Here is an 8,356-nt window from a genome sequence, read left to right on the forward strand (position 1 = left end):
GGGGGGGGGGGGGGGGGTGGAAGAGGGAAAGCAGGTTACCCAGGCTTACTATTTTAGATAACAAGTGCTTCAATAAAATTCTTTTCCAATTGACAAATCAAACTTTTTGGGTGGAGCACTCTCTGTCAATCACATGAGAATCAGCAAAGATAAACCTAATAATAGAATGTTATATACTTACTAACTGTGCTAACAATGCTAGTCCCCAACTAACACAAAGGACTTCAAAAGCTCTCCCTCTGAGAAGTACAGGGTAGGGTCAGAGATTTTCCTTAGAGGTGACCAGGCCTCATCCTCCAATGGTAGAAAAGTAACTGTCTACTCTTCTCTTCGTGGATTCTCTCCATCCCGTCCTCCCTCATTCTAAGCCTTCTAAAAATGCTTGTGCCGTATTTTGATTCCCACATTCCCATGTATTGTAACAGATAATGCATGTTCACTCTAGAAATCTGAAATACAAAAAAAAAACAAGAAGAAAACTTTAATTATTCATAATCATGCCATTCAGAAACAGCTCCTGCTAAAATGGTGATGAACTCATCATCTTATTTTTCTAGACATATGAAATTTATAGTTAGAGGACTACTGCTTACACTGTATAGCTCTTTCAATTTTTTGGTTTTTGATATTTGACAATTATAACAAAATGACAACTTTTGTTGTGGTGCTAGAGATTGAACCCAGAGGTGCTTCACCTCTGAGCTACATCCCCAGCCCTTTTTATTTTTAGACAGGATCTCACCAAATTGCCGGCACTGGATTTCAACATGTGATCCTCCTGCCTCAACCTCTCAAGTGACTGGGATAACAGGTATGTGGCCACCATGCCGAGTTGATACTGACAATTTTAAAAACTAAGGAAGAATTAGTTCCTAAATCATAGTTTACTTCAGAGAAGGGGGCAAAATTTTCCTCTAGGGTCCTTAGCTTTGGCAAAAAGACAGAATCTAAGTTAGTAACAACAGGTGGTACAACTAGTAAGTCCAACGTGTATCCAGAAGCATGATTTCTTTCAATATGATATTAGGTTACAATGATCTAATCCTCTTAGATTGTATACACGTATTTTAAGTAGGATTCTGAATTAACTAGAATGCAACTATTTGTTTCTGTGTTTACATGCATGTAAGTTCCTGAAAGCCAAAGAGCTTTATTTTCTATCCCCTGAAATATGATATTTTTTGCTGACTGTTCATAGCACCTCCTTCACAACTATGAACCTACCCTTTCCTCTACGCAGAATGCATACACCAGCATTTTGCCCCAAAACACTTAACTCTAGGTATCTACGTATACTACTGCCAACAGAATCACTAACACAACCAGACTGGCAAAACATTTTATGTGATTCAAAATATCTTACACATACAAAGACATGCAATACCACATGAAATGGTGAGTCTGAAGCTATTTCATCCATACAAAGGAAGATTATGGCAATCAATTTTAATTGCTGTAGAAATCAATCTGCTAACACTGGAAGAAGTTCACACCACAACTGTGTATAGAAGAGGAACAATGCGCTAACAGAAACAAGGCCTATTTGTGTAAAACCTGATTCATGTTGATTTGCCCATAGAAAAGAGTACAGAAGATAGACCAGTGTTCATGGTGTTTATGAGGAGGGAGGTGGGATGAAGAATTTTTTCGTTTATCAACACTTTGAATTGTTTTAATAATGCTTTTGTTAGGAAGGGGGAAAAGTACAGTCATGTTTCACTTAACAAAGGGACACATTCTGAGAAAAGTGCTCTTGGCGGTCTCACCTCTGGGTGAAGGTTGTCACAGAGTGTTAACCTAGATGGCAGACTGCTACACACCTAGTCCATGGGGCATGGCCTCCTGCTCCTACTGCACCAGTTCACACGTTACTGTTTCTGAACACCACAGGCAATTGGAACACAATGCTAAGTATTTGTGACTCTAAACATAACAAAACACAGAAAAGGTACAATAGAAATATAGTATAAAAGATTAAAAACTGCACACCTGTACAGAACGCTCGCTAGGAATGAAGCTTGCAGGACTAAAAGTTGCTCTGGATGAGACTGAGTGCTGAGCGAACCCGAAGGTCAAGGACACAACCACACACTACACTACGCTAGACTTTATAAATACTGTATGCACGGGTTACATGGTCTATTAAATTTTTTTCATTCCACAATAATAAATTAAGCTGAGAGTACAGTAACATTTTTATGTTACAAGCTTTCTAAATGATGTTTAACTTTTGCCTGTTTTGTAATAACACTTAGCTTAAAACACATTGTGCAGCTGTCTAAAAATATTCTTTGTATTCATATTCTATGAGCTTTTCCTCTATTTATAACACTTTTTAACTGAGTGTGTGTGCTATGGATTGAACTCAAGAATCTCATGCATGCTGAGCTCATATTGTATCACTGAACTATACCCCCAGCATTTATTTTTAAGCTTTTTAGTTAAAAAAAGGGGGGGGGGGGCGGCAGAAACACATACATTAGTCTATACCTACACAGGGTCAGGATCATCATCACTGTCTTCCCCCTCCATGTGATGTTCCACTGGGAGCTCTTCAGGGGCAATAACACCCACTGAACAGCCATCTCCTATAACAATGCCTTCCTCAGAAGTCCCTCCAAAGAACCTAAGTCTGTTTACAGTCACCTTTTTTTTTTTTTTAATAAATAGAAGTACAGTCTAAAATAATGATTAAGGCAAGTCTCTGTGAGATTGCCCACATTCCTATTCTTGAGTATATCAGATTTGTTTACACTGGTATTGCCATAAAAAATGAGTAAGATGATTTGCCATGACATCATGATGATTACAATATCACTAAGCAATAGCAATTTTTCAGTTCCATAATAACCTTACGGGACCACCATCATATGCACAGTCCATCCTTTACCAAAACTTCATTATGCAGTGCATGACTGTGCATAGAACAAAAAAAAATCTTAAATACAACTTCATTATACATATCAAATAATGTAATTGAAAAATAAGAAACATCTGGGTGCAGGGGTTCATGCCTATAATCCCAGTGTTTCGGGAGGCTAAGGCAAGAGGACTCAAGTGGGAGGCCAGCCTGGGCAATTTAACAATACTCTGTCTTAAAATAAACAATAAAAAGGGCTGGGGGTGTAACTCAGTGGTAGAATGCCCCTGGTTCAATCCCTAGTACCACCACCCAAAAAAAAAGAAAAGTTGAGTCATTGTTATAATCATCAAATACCTATGATAAAGCAACTCTGGGTTCAATTCCCAGTGCAAAGCAGGGAAAAGAAGATGAGAAACAGATAAAAGATAGCTGATGGACAATGCTACAGACAAAACACACCTCTACATCCTGCAGACACAAAGATGTCAGCCCATCTTCTAAAGCTGTACACAGTTCATCAGGAAAGGTGTGGTTCTCCCCTTCACTCTAGGCACAACTAAGCCACCAGGTAGTGATGGTGGGGACTGTGGACCTCTCAGAAGTTATTTTCAGTTTCAAGACTAAACCCGCAAGAATCCTAAAGGACTAAAAAGGAACTTTGAAAAGTTCAATTCTGACTCAGACTTGTAGTATATGCAAACATCCCTCGTAGATCAGAGCTTCAAAATATAATAACCTGGCATTTTCTTTTATTATACTATATCCTTCAGTTAGTTACCCCAGGATTTCCTTTCTGTCAGTCAGTAAAAATACACTTACGTGGAATAACAGGATGACAGGAGCAGTCAAGGTCAAAATTAGAACTGTGTCTGAGTCAATGAAAAATATAAACTGCTGAGTATTTTTAAATCACTATTAGTGAATGGTGTCTTCCTTTGATAAAGCCCATTCATTGCCTCTGACCCTTCTTTTCTACTGCCACCAGTAATAGCAGCAATACCCTAGTTCTAGAACTAATCAAATTACTTCTAGATTCTGAAAAAGGTCAGGACTAATTTAGCCTGACTACTATCTCCTTATTGTGTCCCTTCTGTCCACGTCACCCATATGTGTCATAGATGGAATTCATTTATGGAACATCCCTTCCACTAAGCCACCACATTCACTCACAAAACAGTGTCTCTTCAAGCAAAGGTCAGAGAAGCATCCATGAAAGATATGCATTGAAGGACTTGATGCTGCTGAGAGAGTAGTTCCTTAACACCCATGCCCCTGGTTAAGGTCTTTCCAGGTATTGTGCAGGAATGACCCAAAACAGAATTAAAGGAGGTGCTAGTTTCAAAAATGCAGATTCTTTCCAGTGTTTACAGCAGCATTCTTCATAGTAGCCAGAAAAGTAAAACAACCAAAATCTATCATCTAACAAGTGAGTACATAAAATGTGGTATATCAAACAGTACAATTTATTTAGTAATAAAAAGGAATGAGGTGCTACAACATGGATGAAACTTGAAAATATTATGCAAAATTTAAAAAAAAAAGGTGGCCACAAAAGACCACATATCGTATGCTTCCCTTTATATAAAATATCAAGAATGTGCAAATTTGTGGAAACAGAAAATAGCCTGGTGTGATATGTCAAGAGCTTTGTAATGTTTTGAACAACTAATAATAAAAAAAAAAAGAAAATAGCCTGGTGGCTGCTGGGGGCTACAGGCTGGAGGTGGGAAGTTAATGGAAGCTAAGTGCTAATGGATTCGGGATTTATTTTAGAAAGGGCAAAAATGTTCTAGAATTCAACAGTGGTAATGGTGACACAACCTGATGAATATACTGAAAATAATTAATTTTACACCCTAAAATGAGTTAACTGTCCACTTTAGGTCTACTAAATGTGAATCTCTACAGGGAGACCTGGGTACCTTCCCTTTGAATAAGAAGGGCAGGGGATGTGCATTTCACTAAGCGCTCCAGAAGATTCTTTAGTACACTAAAGTTAGCACTGTCTTACCTCCTTTCCAACTCTGAGACTATGCATTATATTCCACATACCAAAAATGCATCTCCAGCCAAACAGATCCTCCACAGTCACCCTTCCTATCTGAATAATTCCTATGCTACCCACTAACCCTCCCCACTACCTAGCTCCTGGGAGCAAACAGACCCATGAGCCTTTGCTCTTGTCATGTCTCCTCCTGCACCCTGCAAAGTCCACAGCTACCTCAAGATTACTCAGTTCCTAATGATCCCTATGACAAACCCTTTGGGCCTTCCTACCCTGCAGCATGAAATGAGAATGATAGGCTGGAGAAACTCTAGACTTTACACCTGACATTTTGAGGCTCTGCAAGAGACTCAGGAGAGACCCTACGCAAGCAGCCTTCCTCCTTTACATTCATAAATGTGTATGAATGTAATTTTCTCTCACACTTAATGTGTGGGGAAATTAAATAACTTGAGGAAGAATGTTTTCTTTTTAAGGTTCCAAAAAGTAAATCTGTTGCCAGGTGTTATGGCACATACCTGTTACCCCAGCTGCTCTGGAGGCTGATGAGGAGGATTGCAAGTTAAAAGCCAATCTCGACAACTTAGCAAGGCCTTGCATCAAAATAAAAAACGAAAAGGGCTAGGGATGTAGTTTAGTGGTAAAGTGCACCTGGGTTCAATTTCCAGCACACACACAAAAAAAAGTTAACCAGGAAAAAGGTCCTTAGGATAACGGCTAGGGAATAGCATGGGTAGGGGCTCAAGTACCTGATGAGCTCTTTAATTGATGCTAAAGAAGTCAATGCTTTAGCTTGAACCTATTTGTGTACATCCAGTTTGCTTAGGTGTCTATATCAGATATTGTATGGGAGACTTGTCACATCTGTATTCTTGTTTGAAACATAATGTTCGTTGTCTGTCCCAAGATGGTACAACCAATCCCTACCAAAAAGAACTGTCATTTGTGTTGATTTTTTTTTTTTCCATCAGTAACAAAGACTTCATGACATTTGAGAGAAAACCTGTTTAGGTTAGGAGGGCCTCCATGGCATGAAATGAAGATACCTGAGTCATCTTATGATCATTTGCACTCTTCTTCTCTAAGGCAATCTACATTCAAGAGCATCCCCCCCTCCACTGATGCCCCCCCCCACCTCAGGCAGGGGGCCCAAACACACACACACACCCCCCAAGGTCAATAAAAAGTCAAGGCTCTCCAGAGACTATGCCTAGAAGCTACTCAAACATGCAAATTGTTCTCTAATGATGACTCTTGTCCAGATAGACAAACACAAATTTGACATGAAAATGTGTTAAAATGCATTTCCTAAAAATAAAAAGAAGTTTTTGAAGAAACTGGCAATTTCTGTATCAAACTTCAGATACAAATATGAATTTATACTTCTAGCACTGTAGCAGCAAAGTAATCTCACAAAGACAGGTGTTCCAAATAAAATTCAGATGTTCCAAAACAAAGACACCAATGTGCATACTACAGACACAAGCATATATTAATATATACATACTCTTTAGAATACTAGAAAGGTACAGAGAGTACTTGATATGATGATCCATTTCTAAATCTATTAAAAATTCTGACTTCTATAATTGCTAATTCAGATTGAGTATCTCTTATTTGAAATGCTGAGGACCAGTAATGTTTCAGGTCTGGGCTTTTTTTGTTTGTTTTTGTTTTGTTTTTTTGTTTTTTCAGATTTTGAAGATTTGCATTGAGTTTACAGTTGACCATCTCTAACCTGAAAATATGAAATCTGAAATCCTCCAAAAGTCTAAACTTTTTGAGTGTAAGGTCAGTGCTCAAAAAGTTTCAGAATTCAGAACATTCTACATTTCGAGATTAGGTATGCTCCATCAATAGTATGTTTCAAATGTCTGCAAATTAAGGAAAAATATCCACCTCTTCTTTAGATCATACTGTCTCTTTTCACAATTTAAAATTATATGGAGATAATAATCTTGGTAATGCAAATAAACATCTAAATGTATGAAAAGAAGTATCTGCAACAACAAATTTAAATGCAGTTAAATTATTCAACACATTACCAAGTGGAAATTCTGCCTGATATACTTAATAGATAAGACATACATATAATAATTGCTACCATTTTAAAATTCCCAAGTACTTCAGAAGAGTTCTATTATATTATACTCCCCCTCCCCAAATCCCCAATCCTATCCTCATTTTGCTAAATTGTTTCCCAAACTCTACATAAGCAATGAAGAGAAAACTGGGATGAAAAATTAGCTTGGCTATATCTTCAATGTAAAGATCCTACAAGGTAAAGAATGATTTAGTCCTGTGAGCTAGACCCCAAGTAAGGATATCACTTCAGTTCATTTTTACAGTCCAACCCTGTTACATGAGCAAGTAAAATGATAATGAACACTGCACTGGAAAATCAGGAAAGCTGGGTCACCGTGATTCCATCAGGAACTATTTCTGTGCTCCTAAGCACAAATCCTTCTCCAGTTGTCTAACATGCATTGTTTGGTAATTGCCCTAGGTTTTTCCTTACACGTTCACACCAGTCCATTTGGTGCTTGCCTGGAGTGCAGTGTTGAGAAAGATTAACTGCCCCAGTTCAATGACCATCAGAGATAGTTGTCAAGGTCATGAGATTAAAGAGCAAGAAGATCCATGTCACATATTTGCTATCCACTGGTTAGGAAAAAAGCACCAAGAACTCTCGCAACTAAGCATTCTCTGAGTCAATTAAGATTAGCAGTAGCAGAAAACAGAAGGCACGTCTGATGCTGGACAAGTTACAGAGACACTCTGGACTTCACTTCTAATTCACTGGACGTTTCAAAGACAATATCCATGTTTGAGAATCAAAAATAACTCAAAAAGTTAAAAGCAACATCTAACAATTAAGATATTAGGATTAATCCCATCTACTCAATTCATTTAACAGATTTCACATCTGATAGATATTGTGCCCAAAACAATGATATGAATAAATATATGCTGAAATCATAGACGTCACTGAATTTGTAAAATAGAGTTGGCAGATCTGGAAATTCATTCCCTCAGTTGTTCAAACATTTACTGGGTCTTATGCAACTGCCACTATGCAGACCAACCCTGGAAATCCAGTTTTGCACTGGTAGTTAACTTTGCAACTGAGCTAAGATTTCAGGAGACATCTAAATAATGAAGCATCTAAATAATAAAGTTGGATTTTCAAACATCCATATCCTTAATTTTTACAGAACAGCCTTATTAGAATCTTTTTGTTTGGTTTGGTACTGAGGACTGAACCCAGAGGTGCTTTACCACTGAGCTATGTCCTCAACCTTTTTTATTTTTTGAGACAAGTCTTGATAAGTTGCTGAGGGTCTCACTAAGTACTGAGGCTGGCCTCAAACCTGCAATCATCCTGCCTCAGTCTCCCCAACCACTGGGATTACAAGTGTGTGCCACCATGCCCAGGTATCCTCTCTCTCTCTCTCTCTCTCTCTCTCTCTCTCTCTCTCTCTCTCTCT

General features: G+C 38.2%; 1 protein-coding gene across 4 annotated transcripts in view; it reads right to left on the reverse strand.

Moving 5' to 3' along the window:
- Nucleotides 1–8,356, reverse strand: part of Fndc3b (fibronectin type III domain containing 3B) — a 328,163-nt gene that overhangs the window by 271,255 nt on the left and 48,552 nt on the right. The gene's annotated exons all lie outside the window — the stretch shown is intronic.

Source organism: Marmota marmota, unplaced genomic scaffold (assembly GCF_001458135.2).
Source record: "Marmota marmota marmota unplaced genomic scaffold, marMar, whole genome shotgun sequence".
Lineage (NCBI taxonomy): Eukaryota > Metazoa > Chordata > Mammalia > Rodentia > Sciuridae > Marmota > Marmota marmota.